This window comes from Thermobia domestica, chromosome 11 (assembly GCF_964235325.1).
Source record: "Thermobia domestica chromosome 11, izTheDome1.hap1.1, whole genome shotgun sequence".
Lineage (NCBI taxonomy): Eukaryota > Metazoa > Arthropoda > Insecta > Zygentoma > Lepismatidae > Thermobia > Thermobia domestica.
In genome coordinates, this window is record NC_137464.1 from 103,003,332 (window position 1) to 103,022,052 (window position 18,721).

General features: G+C 33.0%; 1 protein-coding gene across 36 annotated transcripts in view; it reads right to left on the reverse strand.

The window, feature by feature from the left end:
- LOC145664324 (uncharacterized) overlaps positions 1–18,721 on the reverse strand; it is a 1,583,153-nt gene that overhangs the window by 778,471 nt on the left and 785,961 nt on the right. For 2 of the 36 annotated variants that reach the window (XM_081730917.1, XM_081730919.1), the window contains exon 1: positions 2,407–2,556. The exons of 32 other annotated variants lie outside the window; for them this stretch is intronic. The gene's annotated coding sequence lies outside the window, so the exon portion shown is untranslated. Of the gene's footprint in view, positions 1–2,406; positions 2,557–12,845; positions 12,935–18,721 lie in introns of those variants that run through there. 2 more of the 36 variants (XM_081730920.1, XM_081730915.1) reach the window with 2 other exon arrangements.

The following is an 18,721-nucleotide window of genomic DNA, read 5'->3' on the forward strand; positions in this document are numbered from 1 at the left end:
CACTAATGTTATGGTTTACGAAAAGTAAAATGTATTAATTATATACTAGATCTTGTAAAAAAATCATAAGATCATTATGACAAATGTTATTCAGAGTAGTACAGAGTACACATACTTGAATATATTATTAATATATTCTACAGTACATATGTTGCTAAATTTTATTATCATTTTTGCAATTCTAACTCAGTGTTTGAAAACTAAGTTCACATTTTCTTAGTACAAAGATGTAAAAAAAAAAAGTTTTATTTAGCATAGCAATTCCCTTAATATTACATCCATTGAGTTAGATCTCCTGTACCTTCAACTCCGTAGAATACAGGCAATTTCCAAATTTTGTTTTGTGAAGAAATTGTTTTATATGTAAACAAATAGGACATCAGAAATTTACCAATCACAAAAATTCAAAATTATATATACATTTGCAAGATTGAATACACTACAATAAAAATGTTCAAAATATTAATTATTTTTCAAGGTTGAAACTAAATTTAAACAAAATATTCTAGTAAAATGTCAAAAATATTACGCATTTGAAACAAATTTAAATAAAAAGTACAAAATATAACACATTTTTCAAGTTTGAAGCAAATTTAAATGAAATGTACAAAATATAATACTTTTCATGCTTGGAAAAAATTTAAAAATATTAAATTTATAATTTTTTGAACTTCTTTCTCCTTTAGCAGTTGCTAGGTACGTACACAGCAATTTATTTCGGAAGGGGTCCGAAGTTTTTGGAGGATCTAAATTTAATAAGATCTTAAATTATATTAAAATTTGTAAAATTGCCTGTAAAATAAGACTACATTTATAGAAGAGTCGAGATTCCAGGGAGAGTGTTTCAGACTCCCAGGACTCCCCTGTGTACGTTTCTGGCAGTAACTATTTTTATTGTAGCTGCAAAAGAAATTGATTTTGGCTGAGTTTACTTTAGTCTTAATAACTGTAATCAACCTTGTTGAAATATAGGTTTGAAAATAATTGTCTATCATATATAATTTAATAGGTACTAAGGTGATGGGCTGAAAATAGTTATTTGTTATAATAATAATAACAATAGTAACGATGGTAATAAATATGGATGCCTCAAGTTGATTCAAAATAGTACATAAATTTGTGTTGTTAGTTTTCAATATATTATACATAGTTCAAATGTGTGGTTTTGTGAATTCTTCTACTTTCAATGTGCCTAGATGTTATACCCCTTTCTGGCTGCTTTGATGCCCAAGCTTCTGTTTAGTTCTTAATCAAAGAATGTGTATACGAATTTTTCTTGTAATTGCATATAACTTATTCAGGACATTAATGTCCATAATTTAAAACAATATCTATAATATCATTTAAGTAATCAATAATTGTTCCCAGCTATACATAGAATTTTCAGAAATTATTATTTTAAGAATTATAATTTATTATTGAAAGTTTAATTGATTTATATAATTGATGATTGTCTTACAGCAACAGCGGAGTAATCAAGGATAGTTACGTACAAACTTTGAAGGACTCCAAGAATGGAAACGTATACATTTGTTAGGAACACAGATTCGTATTCAAGATCAAAATATCCTTCTTCTATAAATAGATACACTGGAGATAGATCCACTGGACCACGACGTAAATTTCGGCACATTTACTGTTTGTATTAGAAGATCAGAAAATCAGTGAAAAATATTGCATCCCCATAACAGGAAACCTATTTTAATCTTTAGACCTTTAACAAGCTATAATAGATGCATATCTTACTTTATTTTAGAATTTTAATATAACTTAGTAGTTGCTTTTATGTTTACTTTTAATTTTTGACGCCTCAGTATCTTAGAAATTGACATAAACTACATTGTCAGTGTTTATCTTATTACCAATTTATGTTAAAATGTTAATAAGTATTTATCTCTTTTATCTATATTACAGCGTTAAAATAAAGGTGTAGAAAAAAGTGCTGTATTTTTTATGAATTACAGCTGTTCTCAGCCCGTAAATAAAGTTTATTATTATTATTATTATTATTATTATTATTATTATTATTATTATTATTATTATTATTATTATTATTATTATTATTATTATTATTATTATTGCGAAAATATGACTGTCCAAACCACGATTTTGACGACCCATAACTAAGGCCTGTACATGGTAAAATTTCATATGCTTTCTAACTTCTTCAAGATTTGCATTCATACCAAGTTTGATCAAGATCGAAGTACATTATATAGGCTACTATCGTATTATTATTTATTTTCTTTATTTTTTTTTAAAAAAAGAAATAAATTATGAAAACTCCTCAAAGTGATTATAGAATATTCTTTCGACTTACATAAACAAATTATAGTTTGTAGGCTATCGTCACACACTTCTTATAATAAGAAATGATTTATATCACGAGAAGAAAAAAAATCTTACCTTCAACCATTAGTTTTGGAGTTAGTTTGTCATCAAATCTGCAAGTGTGTAATTTATTTGTATCAATATGACAATTTCAATTGGGGAGATATAACTTTTTTTAAATACTCCAATAGCACATGAAATATTTTTGATCGTGCATTTGCTCTATGCGTAACTTAACCAGTGAATGTCGCGTCTCTGTTCTCATGCTTTTAATAGCAGAGGTGACATCTAGCGGCCGACCACGGAACTACATGCACAAGAAGTTTGTGGATCCAGTTCGTCGTTCTGTTACGCATGTTTTGTTCACAGGTACTGCTTGTGTATGCAATAAACAGCAGAATGCTTGTTCTTCGTAAGAGTAAAGTTTACAGAAAGTACTTCAGAAATATACACTTATTTTCTGACATTAAAATAAAGAATTCAATTAAACTAGTTTTAGATCTGATAACTTGAAATATTTACCGAGTTATATTTATACATAGGAAGTTTGATACTCTCATTAAGACTTAACTAAATAAGAAAGAAATATAAACGAGCTGAAATATTTCTGTTTTTTTTTTTAAAGAAATATTTCTTTTTTTCATCCACGCTCATGCACTTCTTCTACCGCATCTATAGATATGATAATGAGTATACAACTATACTTTTAATATCTTCCTGAACCCATCTATAAACAAAGGATTCCACCAACTCCGTTTTCACTGGCCCTAGAGAAGGCGTTACCTTCTGAGGCCCGCCCAGTTTCGACTGGGAATGAAATTGCAGGTTAAAAAAAATATATATTTCTGTGGATTTTGTTTCACTATCATCAGCGTTAGGTAAGTGAGGAATTTACATACAAAACTGCAAACTAATACTTACGGAGACATGGAGAATGGCAAGAAATAGAAACGCGGATACATACACAACACACCAAGAAAGAAACGGAAAGAAAAACTCAAGTCCTCCTTTCCCATTTTACAGATCAGATTTCGTAAAACTTTATCTTGTCTACAGCCTAAAGTGCAATGATTAGGTTTTGAAATAGAGCTACAAGTTTCTGAGCATAAATTTTCAGAGATATGGTGAACAGTGAATCAGTGAATCATTTAGTGAATGTACTCTTTTTTATACATGTATATGCACGTCCTTGCATTTTGTAATACGTATTGCTCTAATGGTACAAGTGTAAGCACGTAAAATCTAATACAGGGTGTTTTAAAAGTACGGGGCCATAGGTCATCTCTGCTAGGAGTAAATGTACCAAAAAAAATGGAAAGAGATGAAAATTGTTGGAAATAAGTAGTTTTCCATTTTTTTTAAAAAAAATGGTGGAATTATCCCAATCGTACAAGTTTTTTGAACTTGACAGTAGTGCCACGCCATGGAAAATCAGTGCCCGGGAGGAGAGTGTACGACGATGTCTCCGCACATATGAAAGACGGCGATAGACCAGCCGCGAAGCGCAACCGGTTGGCGTGAAGTGTAAGAAAATTTTCAAAAATAAACCCTGCTTTTCCTTGATTTTGAGCACTTTTTATTACTTTTTTCTTCTATTTTTTTTATACCGATGGGCGCTTTTAGCAAGTGTCTAGGGACGCAAAGAGTATAAATCTGACCCTGATAAGATTTAAATATTACACTTAAAAGTACAACTGTTGATCTAATATATTCCACGTAATTTTGCCGCTCTTTTTTCTTTCCTTCTTTTCTTTCCCCCCCTGAATTTTGTGCCCCCTTACTTTGGCGCCCGGAGTCGTGGCTCCGTTCGGTTCCTCCCCCTTCTGGGCACGGCACTGCTTGACAGTGCTAAGGCGCCCTATGGTATATGAAAAAACAACGTTGTCCGTATAGCAGGCTATATTCCCTTAGGCCCTCACCATATCAACAATTTAGCTCCATTGCGAAACGAATTAAAAAGGTTAAAACTTCCCTCCCACAACATTGTGCACCTTTCCGATTTCATTTTCGCTTGTCTTTACGTTCTATTCTAACAGCCTGCTGAACTGGAAACGTCGCTTTTTCATTTAATATAGGATGCCGTTCTAGTATGGAGCCAAAACTGTCAGTGTGCTTCGAAAAATTCCATAATATTTAGATTGGAAACCATCTATTTATCTGAACTTTCAGCTGTTTCAGTTTTTGAAAAATCTTTACTGATATTGTAGTTGTTTTGTCATCCCAGATATTTGATACACCCAGCATAACTAAGTATATAAAAAGTATAAGAGCACTAGCGTCAATTGCACGCTTTGCTGTGTTCAAATAAGATAAAACAGTAATATGTTTTGTTAATCAGTCATTTTTACGATTACAGAAGTGCTCTCTGATATCGGTCATTTTCGATGAATTTTATATATATCTTCCCGCCTCCTCCCCCAAGTTAAGGGGCTAAATTTGGATTTAAATAGCATTGGAATTGTCTCTGTTCATCTCAGAGACCTGGAAAACTATGGATATCTTTCTTCAAAGAATAGAAATAAAAATTACAATGTTATTTACTAATGTTACACAACGATGCATGTATAATGCTATATATCTGGGATGATTCGGTCAAAGTTAACTAGTTAAAATTATTGATGTCCGACATCATTGCTCACTCTTAGTATTTTGGTATTAAGAATCATAATAGGGAAACTTACAAGAGTTATACGTATACTAACAAGTGTTACAAATATCTGTCTAGCTTGGCTTTAAGTCCAGATTAGGGCAGAGCGTAGCTCGTGTGAAATTGGCAACTGCTAACTATGACAACTCGTAGAGATAGCATCAGACAATTTCTAGTTGCTTTTAGACATAAAGTGTTTGTCCTAAACTTATTTGAGTTGCGTTTGGTAATACACCACAACCTTATAAGACTCGGTCACCTGACAGGTTTTGTCTAACAAGGTTTACTTGACACTAATGGTTGGATAACCATTACAGCTTATCCAACATTGCGAATGTAGTGTAATGTACTTACTAATTGCATCTGCTGTGATGAATCTCTCGTTCAATGAACTTCATTCTTTCTCTCCTAACTTACACCTTTCGATTTAACTCTCGGTACTTCCCAAGATCTCTTGTATTTCAAGACCTTATGAACTTTCCAATTGCAGATAGAATTTAACTTAAAATCTTGTTATGAAACTCATTACAATGCATATATTTGCAGGAATATTTCGTAGTTCTGTGGCGTGATTTCCACGTTATCTTTTTTATTTTCTTAAACAATCTATTTTTTTTTTAAATCGCTACCCTTACTACATTATTATTATATTTTGAGCACCATACAGTATTCAATATGTAACTAAAGCTATGTTGTTCAAATTCCTCGTAGAAATTTGTCAAAAAGTATTTTTTTTAAAGTTTCAATATGCATACAGGACTATTAAATTTTTATCATCAAACTATTTTCTATTCACATCCAAAATTCAACCAACTCTAAAACTGGTGTTCAAATTTAATATTCATTTTGATGGTAACACCTAGAGCCATTTTAGACAATGTCCTAGTGTTTCTTAGGTACGTCGGATATATCCGTAATGTGCACTCTCTGGTTTCTTGCAATAGAAATAGATTATGCCATGTTACGGAGATTTAACGAGATACTTACAGTATATCTGCAGTATGAAGAAGGTAGTTCCAGTTCCAATTACTTCCCTTACGAGGGATTTACGTAAAAGAAGTCCCGGCCTTAGAGCCCTATGTACTGTTTCACTAATATAGTTTTAAATGAAAATTTTGGCTCGTGCCAAAATGGCCGAATTAGCCCGAACAAGGTCAGTTTGAGAAAATCATCGAAAATACTTTCATGAAAACTAAAATAATTTATATTGCTTTTATACAAATTTATTATACCATAATTGAGGTCGATTAAATTACAATTCCTTTAAATATTTTTTTAAAGATCGAAAAAAGAATGGGAATCTTCGATAAAAACTTTTGCCTTTTTCCCAAGACGGAGAGAATAAATGGAAATTTCAATTGATTAAGCTTTTAAATAGATTCTTGTTTGAATTTTATAATTAATTTTTCATATTTTTGCTAACACTGTAATTGTTTTATCTGTCCGTTTTATAGCTATAACTTTTTTGAAAGATAGTTATATTTTTCTAATGCAGACGTATTTTAAAAATATTTTAAATAAATTAATTAATATGCTCCGAAATAGAACAACGAATTTTCAAAATCATAAAGGAAACTGTGCAAAATATCACGGATTGACTGACAGAGCGACTATAGGATCACTATATCGTTAGTACTGACAAACTGAGTTCAAATTTAAGAAGGATACTAGTTTTAAGTTCTAGTTACTATAATATTCCAGTGGAATGGAAAGGTGTTCACCACCTTTTACTCACATAATGTAATTTCTATACCACATATAAAGGCACAAAATTTCACTTTCGGGAAATTTTTGACTTAGACAATAACAACCTGTTGCTACTTGCTACGAATTTTTCATAGTATTTCTTATAATTGGGAATTTGAGAACTTTATTTCTGGTTAATATTTTACAAATCCCAGGGGGACTGTCAATTTTCTTTTAAAAGGCAAGATACGACTTTTGAACCGTTATATATTACGGCACGAATTTTGTCATTTCTGCTTGTATTTATGACCAGTGGCGTAAGAAAAGAATTTCGAGTTTTAACTACTCCTCCCTTGAGAAAGATATAATGAAAAAAAAATAAGCACTTACTGTATTAAGACAGACTATGTTTACAAAATTCAGAAATGATATGACCTTGGGAACCTGGACACCTTCCACCTTCTTAAAATTCTGCTTACAGTACTGCTTAAGTGGATATATATTTATCGTTTAGGCCTACTGTAACAAATGCAATTACCTGGCTAGGAATGGATCGGACCGAATAGGGATGATACCACATTAAACACAGTAATTACAAGTCTATTATATAAAATTGAAATGTCACTTTGTAAAGTGATTTATCATACAAGAATGAGTTCAATTCTTTGATGTGATAGATCATAATTAAATAAAGTTTTAAGGAAAAATATTTTTAAACCTAAGTCCTCAATGTTGAGATCACTTTTGGGCACAATAAACTTTGAATAAACTATGAATACTATGAATATACTAATATGAATAAACTTTTGGGCAGATGAGTATAAGTGCACACAATTTGACATCATAGGGAAATTTAGTAGGGCCTACATAGAATTTGAATATGTCATTTACTTAACTAATTTAATACACTACAAGCAGAAGAAGAGATCGGCTGGGGAAGAAGTTCAAGATAATAACCACGCTAACACACCTAAAAGACCTTTTACTGATTGTAGATAATAGTATCTTCTTTGTCTTTAGGGAGATACGTTGTAGAATTCGAATTAAATTGTGATTTACTGCTTTACAACATCTCTAAACGGTTAGCATACGCGCCCTTGGCGTGGGAGACCCGGGTTCTATTCCCGGCGGGAGCTCATGTGGTTCGGATTCCACGTTAATCAGTAGGTCCCGTGTCATATAGCCTCGCTCCTGAAAGGGACGTTAAACTCGAAATCAACTCAACTCAACTTTAAATATCTGAAGGGAATTTAAGAAGAAATTTGTTCGAGTCTAGAGCTTCAGACAAACAAAACACTAAAATAAATAAATACAGGTACTCTAATACAGTAGCGTCAATTCAGATTTTGCAAGGGAAAGAGGTTAGGTTGTCTACTGACATAAGAATTCCACATTATTATTTGTATAATAGTATGCAATTTATTGAAAAAGTACGTGTTTCTCAAACTCAGAGGAAGACAATTGTCCCCTCCCCAAATTATACCCCTGACACAATAAATTTTGTTTTTATTCGCTATTATTTCAGTAAGTGTTTGGAGTACAAGCAATGTAGATACACTGTATGTTTATTAATTTGGGAAATACTAACAAATCAGCACTTGCAAAATAACATCACTCATGAAAAATAAACTTTAGGATAACTGAAGAATAAGACCAACTCAGGGGAGAACCCACTACGGGTCACCCTGTGCGAACCCCCTAAAAATCTGTGTAAATCTTTTCAAAAACAATACTTGTATTTCTTCTGCACCAGGGAGGTCCTAACGGGGACCCATTTGCTCCGAACGTATCTATTTTGAAACATTGGACACCTTCCATTAATTTATAAATTGTGGGTTCTTCTGCATTGATTGACAAAGTTTCAATATTCACATGTCGATATTACTGTGTACGGATAAGAGAAAACATTTGGATTCAACAGCCCTATTCACACAAATTTATGAAAAACATTAAAAATGACAATTATTAAACTTATTGGTGACGTGACGTGGTTTTCATAAACACTAATTTATTTGTAAGACTAATTTCAAAAAAGGTATTGAAGTGTATAAAAATAAGAAACTGCAAATTAACAATTATTCACTTTTGATTTTTGCAAAGGGAAAAGCAATTTCCCTAATGAAGAAAATATTCTGCCTTTCTCAAAATCTTTTATATCCCTTTTCGTCTTATATGACACAAAGGTAATATTTGATGCAACTATTTCTACTACAAGTAGATGCAGTGTAAGCAATATGCAGGAAATCAATAGTATTCAAATGCAACGAAAACCATTTAAAAATTATCATGTAATTATATTTCTCTGTCAAAGAATTCTTATCTCCTGTAGTATTTTAATCAACTAGAACACATTGTATTAGAATGAGTAATAGGTCTTATGGAAACTGCAAACAATCTCAAATGAAGCCAGAATGAACAAGAACTTTTGCAAAATAGAAAAACTTGAAATATTTTACACAATTGTTGTCTAGATGGTGCGAACTTAGAAGAAGTCAATGGTGACTGCTGGTTATATAATGGGCTGATAAATGGATTTATTTTTTAAAATTCTGTTATTTCAATATTTGCAAAAGGAAATTTTTAGAACACGAAATTATATCGATTTTTCTAAAATGGTTTTATACAAGAATTACTCACAAATTTCACAGATATATATTCCATTTGTTTGGAATAATAAATAAACACAGTTGACACTTTATTGTATGTCTTGTACTGTGAATCCTAATCTTGGATATACTAATTCTTCGTTTCTTGGTGATACTGGAAAGCCTGTTGGTGTATAGGTAGCGCAAAAAGTATTTTTTGTACGCGAGAAGGTATGCGCGTACCTCTGTTTAAAGTATAAGCAATTTATGATCACTAGAGTCAAGCCAAAAATTTTTATACTGACTAAAAGTTCGATCCAGACAGAGTTTAAGCAACTCTCCAATTGGCATTATACCCTTTCGCACAAACCACCATACACAATTTTATATTTCTGAAATGTTTTGAGTTTTCTCTGCGGATTGGGGGGAGATAATTTTAAAGGTATTTGGATCAAAAGATCCAATATATTTCAGTTCGTGAACTACATAGTGTAGCCCAGGGATGCCCATCCCCCCCAAAGCTGATGGCGCACTCCCCCCCAAAACTAATAATCTCTTCCCGACTCAAAACTCAAGTCCTCTAAAAACAATTGCCCAGTGTAGCAGTAGTTTTTTATAATACTAGTAATTTTATTTTTGTTGTTGTTTTTATTTCCTGTAGTAGTATTATAGAATGCTTGTAGTAGTACTAGGGGCAGTAGTAATTATAAAAATGGCATTACTTTTATTAGTAGTCTTGGTAGTGTACAATACTAAATATGTTCTATAAGGATATTGAAGGGTATAAAAGCTTCTACACACTGTGTATGGCACAGGTATTCTTTTTTTACAATTAGTATTATTATTTTTTTCTTTACAAAATATTGATATAATTCCCTTGTACATGAAAAGTAAGTCGCAAGTTACAAGTTATTGAGTTTGATACCAAACGAAAATGTTATCCTCGAAATTAGCCTACAAAAAAAGAAGTGATATCCAACAGAAAACATTCCTGTAAAAGAGCAAGTACGAGTGGCCTTAAAAAGAATTGAAATCACAAAAATAGGCGCCAAGTTCTGGTGGACAACAGTTACAAACACTGACTGGCTCACTTCAAATTTAGATTTGAAACTTGGCTGTTGTCTGTATGGTTACCACTAGCTCACAATTATGTCAAACTACTTTATAATTTTCAACAGACAACATAGGCAAGTTTCAAATCTAAATTTGAAAGTGATTCCTTGAGTGTTTGTAACTGTTGTTCACCAGAACTTGGCGCCAGCCTTTCATATAGCAACTTGCGCGGTACTTCATTCATAGAGTTTCTAAGCAGGGGGTAGGGGGATTCATTCTCGAGATTTAAAAAAAAAATCGCATCGTGTTCAATGTTACTCTGGCGACAGCAAAATTACTTATTCGACATTAGAGTAAAATTCTTCCCCATTTTTTTTATTTCCCCCGATTTTTTTTCTCGATGGCACAACTTGCGCCATTCACCCCTCCTGTGGGTGACCCTTCTCTCTTAAAACGAACCAACCTTTCCTTTCATACGGCTACTTGCGCGGTACTTCATTCATCGAGTATCGAAGCAGGGGGTACGGGGGTTCACCCCGGAAAATTTTTGACAATTAGCTTCTCAAAATCGTGTTTTAATGCTATTCCGACAGTAAAATTGCTAGTTCGAAAGTAGAGTAAAATCCCCCCCAAAATTTTTCTCAATGGCGCAGCTTGCGCCATACATCCCCCCTGTGGGCGGCCCTGGTGTAGCCAAAACAAAACTAACAATTTAGTTCTCCAGATATAAGGCCTACAAGAAAATTTCTGCCTGAAATATATTGGATCTTTGGATCCAAAAAGGAAATTGAAGAATCGTTAAAGATTCCATGACATGTTAAACTTTTTTGCAAACAAAAATAATAACTATTATTATTATTATTATTATTTCCCACTTCTTATCTGAGCAGTGACTGTAATATAACAGCTCTCCAATTGGATGGATTGTGCATACATGGATTGGGTTCGGATGACGAGAGTGCTCACGGCAATCACATTCACCCAAGATGTTGCTAGACTCGAAAAGATTGAGAACCACTAGGGCATAGGTGAAAATTTAAAAGATCGAGATATTACTGCATTACACATAGAACAACCCATATAGTTAGCAACCATGAAGATTAGCAAGAAGAAAATTGAAGAGTTGAAGAAACATAACATAACATAACATAACATTATATACTTAAAAATGCTTTACCTCTACAAATAGAAAAGAGCTGAAGACAAACCGTAGTAAATACACAAGTCAAGAACTAACAAAAAAGAAAAGCTTGGGAAAGTTGTTTCAAAATATATTAAATGCTTTACAATATTGTGAGAGTATTATAATAAGAAGAAAAATGTCTAAAAATGAGGCATATTACAATTCGTTACATCTTATAGGCCTGAACAGAATAGAAAGAAAAATCTTAGGGTGAAACAAACACTGATGACCTTACCCAGCTTTCGAATATGCCACTAATAAGACAAGCATACATGGCATTGGTTAATGAGATATAAACAATTATGATTAACTATTATTTAAATTTTGTTTCACTATAATATGAACAGGTTTCATCGAGCTTTAACAAAATTAGATGTCTGCGGGTAAATTTCAATGCGTGGTTTTTGTGGAAAACGAAATTTTATGGTGTTAAACGGTATGAAGTCCAACTATAGTTAATTGCTTTCTTGTTATTCTTTGGCACACGGTTAATAATCTATTTACATGCTGTATATGTAAGGAAAATACACTATCAACTAACAGATTGTACCTATTGTAGAGTGTCTTTTCCTAACGAATATATATTTCTAACAGTGGCACACACTTCTAACAATAACACACACAATTCTAACAGTAACACCACTCCTAACAATAACACATACACACAATTCTAACAGTAACACCACTCCTAACAATAACACATACATACTCCTAACAACAACAAAGCTATGGGACTGCAATATTAAATTATGAAAGAGCCTGAAAAAACGTAGTGATAACAAAAAAAAAAGCTGTATGGTATGATTTTACGTCGCAAGCCAACCAAATATGAGTCAATCAAGTGTCAAGGTCAGAGGCCGCTGTCAGATCAAGGTCACAGGTCATCTTGAGAACCCATTTGAATACTCTGAAAACAACGTAATGTCCGTACCTCATCACATCAAATGGGTTCTCAAGGTGACCTATGATCTTAATCTGACCGTGACCTCTGACCTTGACACTTGATTGACGCCTATTTGATCGGCTTGCGACATAGGATCATACCATACAGCTTTTTCTTTGTTATCACTTTGATTTACGTTTTTTCAGGCTCTTTCAGAATTCCCATTGCAATCCCATAAGGAAAAATTCGAAATTTGACCTTTGACCCTATATCCCTTCAATCTTTAGTACAAGTGACATGCTTATATGACGAAACAAAACTTATGTCCTTCGTCTAAAGTTACACCAAATTGCACGGCTTTACCTCATACCACTTTTGCACAGTGAACAAATGAAATTGACACAGGAATTAATCAGCCCTCTGCATGTAAATAAAATAAAATATAATAAAAAATAACACCGATAGTTTTCGACTTACGTAGATGGATCGTTAAAGGACTCTTTGCGTAAGTTGAAATTCACGTTAAGAAAAGTTTTTACCATAATCTAAGATTTTCCGGGAACACATGAGTCCTATGAAGAAAATAATGTTCAATAATATTGCTTTGCAAAAACTCAAAACATAATATGCTTTATAAATAGCGCACAGAACCTCTTATTTTTGCAACACTGGTATTAAGAAAAGAAAACCAGACTTAAATCTACAGTTGTTAATTATCTAATTAGTTCATGTCTCATGCACTACATGGCTTTCAAAATAGGATTTAAAAACTTAATACTATTCTTATTTCAGATGCAGTTACCATTGGTAAATTTTATTTTTATTGGAAATTTGTTACGCATGTATGAATCTTCGTATATGAAATTTAAGTAACTCGGGAATGTCTGTACTAACATTCTTGGCAAATTTCAACCAAATGCCTTATTCTCGTAGTCACTAGGGAGGAAAAAAAGATAGTCAAGAACAAAATAGACATCTTTGTCTATTGTTATCAGGAATGTCCGCGAATACAACAAATTCTACAAACAAAAATGTAAACAACGCCAGCAAGCACAATTTCACGTTCAACGCCCCTTCAAGACACCACTGTTACACCCACTTCAAGACCCGAACCTACAATATCACGCACTATCGCAACTTCAACACCGAAGACGGACACCCCTGATGATAATTCATCCTCTGAAAACATCATCCAAACTATTAGAGAACTTCAGTTTCTGAAGGATTTTAACCTGACCAACATAATACAACGCTACGCACCTATATGCAAAAGCTAAAAGCCACCCCAGATCTACTCAGTAAATTCACCAACCCCACGGACTTCTTTGAACTACTACTATGAAGTCAAGAAACCATTTCAGCACTTCATTGCTTGTTATAAGATGCATTTTTCTTGTTTCATTTTTTTATTGTACGCAGTCAAACGTATCAATAAATAAATAAATCCTGTTAACCATCTCCAAATGAAATTACAAATAAATGAATACAGATGGCTCAAGAGATGGCGCTACCTTCTGCATCCCGCTTATCTTCAGTTAGGAGTGAAATTGCACTTTTAAAAAAGAAACTTGGTCTATTGCATTAAGTATAAAATGAGAAGCAAAAATAGAATATAATTAGTGGTTAACTATAGCAATATTAGAAATCAATTTTTTAAATTTAATTTGGAACCAAATATGTCAAACAATACAGATATAGGTATTTATTCCTTTAAACTCCTGCAGTTTTTCGAGGTTAGCTTAGTTTAAATTGGCTTAGGTTTCATTCACCTACCTTATTGCGTTTGTTTGGAGCGGTGGGGCTTATCGGAATTTAATCCCAAATATGAACAATCAAAATAAGAAAACAAATAAAATAAATTTTAAGGAATTTTGGAGGAGAATAATTTATGGTTTATATGCACTTAATAATATATGTCGAGTAGATATTACTCTCTAGAATAATTATATCTGGTTTCAAGGATGATTTGGTTCTCTTCAACAAATCACTCAGTTCAACCCACATACACTTATTTCATCATTGTGTGGTCTGATATGATCACCAAACGTTTGATCAGATTTACTAACATAAATATAAGTTATTTTTAGTAGGGGCTAACTATATGCTAGCCTCCTTTTACGCCATATTTGAAACTTCTCAATGCTAATCGTACGATCCTCGTTTTATCATATTTGATCAACAATTTCCAACGTTTGATTAAATTTAAAATAGATATAATGTGAATGATAGAAAAGAAGAGGCTAGCTTCTTTTACACCTCCAATTTGATATCTTATTATATCAAACGTGTGATCAGATATGATCGAAAATTTTCAACGTTTTATCAGCTTTTCTAGCATAAATGTAAGCTATTCTTGGTAAAGAAGTTAACTACACGTTCTTCTAGAAAATGTCGTTAAAGAGCTGTCTCTTCTAGGAGAACGTATTTCCCTACCAGAAGTGGCCTGTTTCGTCTTGTATTTCGTCAGTCTTAATTCGTCTGATTATTGCATATGAGCCGTCACGCTATTTCCTCTACTTTTTGTCCATTGCTTTCCTTGCCAATCGATACATCAATGTTTGTTGAGATTTCGTCAAACATTTTTAGTATTTTGATTGACTTCTCTTGAGTAGATATGAAACGGCGATGGTCGGGTCAATTCACCACATCCAGCGGATTAAACATTTGACAACGTTAATCCTTATGTCTTGATTTAATCAGATTTGATCAGCCAGTTTCGACGTTTGACCAACGCCCCAAAACCCAATATAGTTCATTTTTATAAGGGGTATAAATTTACGCCAAGAATCTCAGTATACTTACATAGTTTTTCTTCATTGCCAGTCAATATATCATCGTTTGATCAGATTAAACCTTTGACCAGTCATATAATATGGCTTGGTCCATCAATCTGGTGACATATATCAGAGCAAAAACTGTAAGAGAAATAAAAAAAACTCTTTTCTTACAATCTAATCAGCGTCCCAAAAATAGGTCCCAGTTCCTCCGTTATCACTCTATTCAGACCGGAAGTGGTTCAAATTAGACATTTCCGGCTTCGGCTTTAATCACCGTAGACATTAACAGCGAAACTTTTTTGTAAACGATTTATCATCCCAAGGCAACATAGCAGAACTATCCGCAACACTCTATTAGATCCAGAAGTGGTTGAGATTTGATATTACCCTTTTTCAATATTGATTTCCCCATGGCAGAAAAGGAAAAGAGACATCGAGATGTAATTTCTGGCAATCGATTCATTGTCCCAAGAATAGGTTTCTCTTAATATTTAAATTTTAGAAAGTGCAAAACTAAAAATATGTTATCGTAGTATAAGACTAGGGTATGCACCTCTCTAAGGTTGAGTATTTCATCTCGTTCCTTTCATGGGTGAAAAGTTATCTAAAATTCAAAATTTTGGAGATTTTAACTTATCCTCTTCGACAAGAGTTTATTATGTTATATGCTTTTATGGGTAAGTACAAGGGTCATTTTTTTCTATAACACAAGGGAATATTAACGAATCCCCTCTAAATTTTGGAATAGATAGCCAGAATCACCCCTTAAATTTGAGAATTGTCAAAAAGTAGAATTAGATAAATGTTCTTTACGACTTCTCGAATATAAATTTGGATGCCCCATCTCATTCCATTTTATGAGTATAAAATTACCAAAAATTTACAATAGAGGTTTTTGACCTATTGCATCCTCTTTGATGAGAGTTTATCATGTTATATGGCTACATGATTAGTATAGGAGTCCATTCTCTTCTATAAAATATGGGTAGGATGACCTCTTAAATTTGGGAATTGTATTTTTCTATATATAGCTGGAGAGATTATCTTGAACGATCTCATTAACGGAATCAATCTGTTAAAATGTTTATGGATGATACAGACTTTAACGGTGGCTACCCTTGTCATATGAATAGAAATTAATGATGAGGTTAAATTTTTTTAGGTTAGAAATTAAAACATTTTTTGAGGTTATAAGTGTATTTGAGGTAGACCTAAATAGCTTTTTGGTTAAACTTCAATAAACGTTGGTGAACTTAAAACATCACATATTTTGAGTATGAGAGGTATATAAAGCCTAAAGTATTGCTGGTATTAAAGCTCACTTCAAATAGACGAGTTTTCCAGGGGTTACAAGATTTTTTGTTAAACATCCTAAAATATTGATGAGGTTAACATCTCACTATCTTACAATATAAGACAGAGTATAAGCCTAAAATACTTTTGTTGTTTGGCATCAGTATAACCTAAAATTACGAGATGATCACCGGAAATGATTATGAAAGTGCGTGATGTGATTCGCAAAGACAGAAGGTAGACAGTTCACTATGTTAGTAAAAGACTTCGACTGTCGTACGGTACATGTCAACCAAATCTGTCCGATGAACTGAACATGAGACGAATTGCAGTGAAGCATGTCCCTCACCTTCTCAACATTGACCAAAAGTACTCAGGACTCAGACATGCACTGAGCTGCAACGAGAGACTGTGTTAAGATGTTCGGCGCAAACCCCCAGTGCTGTGGCAAACGAAAGACTGATTGCTGCACTATAACAACGCTCCCGGGCACAACACGCTTTTTGTAGGGGAATTCCTGGCCAAGAACAATATGCCAACAATCCCCCGGCCTCCATACTTTTTGCGAATTCTAACTGTTCCCAAAGATAGGACTTGCGTTGAGAGGTAGACGTTTTGACCCCAATGAAGATCTCCAAGTAGAATCGAAACGGGTCCTGAACACCCTTCACCTGCGGACTTCCAGTAGTGCTTCCAAAAGTTGAATGAAGCTGGGAATGTTGCATAGGTATATGTCGGAGGGGACTACTTTGAAGTTGATGGAATACATTAGGTCGCAAGTATAGATTTCTTATTTTTACACTAACATTCTCGGATATTTTGGGTAGCACTTATTTTTAGTTAAATTTCAACAATATTGGTGCAGTTATAATCTCACGTACAGTACTTATAGAAGGTTTGTACAGGGTATATAATACTAACAGTTTCACCTGTCAGTATCTATTAATTCATAAAGTGTATGTTTTACAGATACTCTACATTTTACACTTTATACTTTACATTTAATTCTGACTTATACTAAAATATTCTCTTCTAGACAGACAGGAATTTACATTTAATTATCAACAATTTTACTTTATATGGCTATTACAGGTGAAAAAAGACCGATCTTTACTTATCTCCTTTATTAATGTTATATTCAATATCAAAGTTATGTTAAACATACACAATTAATATGATTATAATTAATTTTGGTATTATTTTTAGGTCTAATTAACTTTATAAATCAGACGCAAGTATAGAAAGCTTCTTCTTTATCTTGTATAGCTAAAGACAACACATGTTTTATCTGTCAATTGTTGCGAAAACTACTAAAGAATTCAAAACTCGTAAGTTCTCAATAACCTGCTACAGATGGAAGAATATATATTCAGTAGGAAGTCGAAAATCCGAACTAATTGGAACCACAGATAGTTCGGATTTTCAAATTATTCGGATTCTTGAAAATGACCAAGAAAATGCCATTTATGTTTAAATATACTGTACGGTATGCTCTTTTACCGATACAGTGGTTATACAGTACATACAGTAATTACAATATCGTACGTAAGGTTACTCACATTTAATGTTTCTGAAGAACCTGGTCGTACACTAAATTACATTGTACTTGTAACTCATACTTAAAACTTAACTTGTATAGTCCTAAGGGAAGATATAAATAAAAATATGTATAACAAACAACTACATATGAATAAGCTTTTGTAAAAACACTGACTTCACACAACGCCGACGGACAACCCTATTGTTTGTTTATCGCTAGCGCTAAGGCAAAATGTAAAAAGCTTCTAGGGACCGCATTCGGACTTTTGACGTCCGGATTATCGACGTCCTACTGTATATATGGTATATTAGAGTCAAAATTAGTTTGAAGAATTTTTCTTTACATATCTCAAAACAAAACTACATTTGAATGTTTTTAAGAAAACATCATCATTAATAAGTATAGGATCAATATTCAATTACATTTAATTCATGAAGTTTCTATTTATTCTTGATATTCACAAGTTCATCTGGAGAAACTATGGGTTTATGTCAGAGGTGCATACATGATCTACTGGGTTTGAATATCCCAAAATATTTAATTCTTTTCAGTGCTTTTTAGTACTTGTGTTTTGCCTTACTAGCGTCATACTTATGGCGAGTACATTAAATAGGAACTCCGTTCACTCTTGGTAAGCCGAGAGACATCTGTAAACTTTCTTTATAAAACTACCCTTGCAGTAGCAGAGAAAGTATTTTGTGCAAGTTTTTGCATAATTTCATCTATTTTTGACGTCAAAGGAC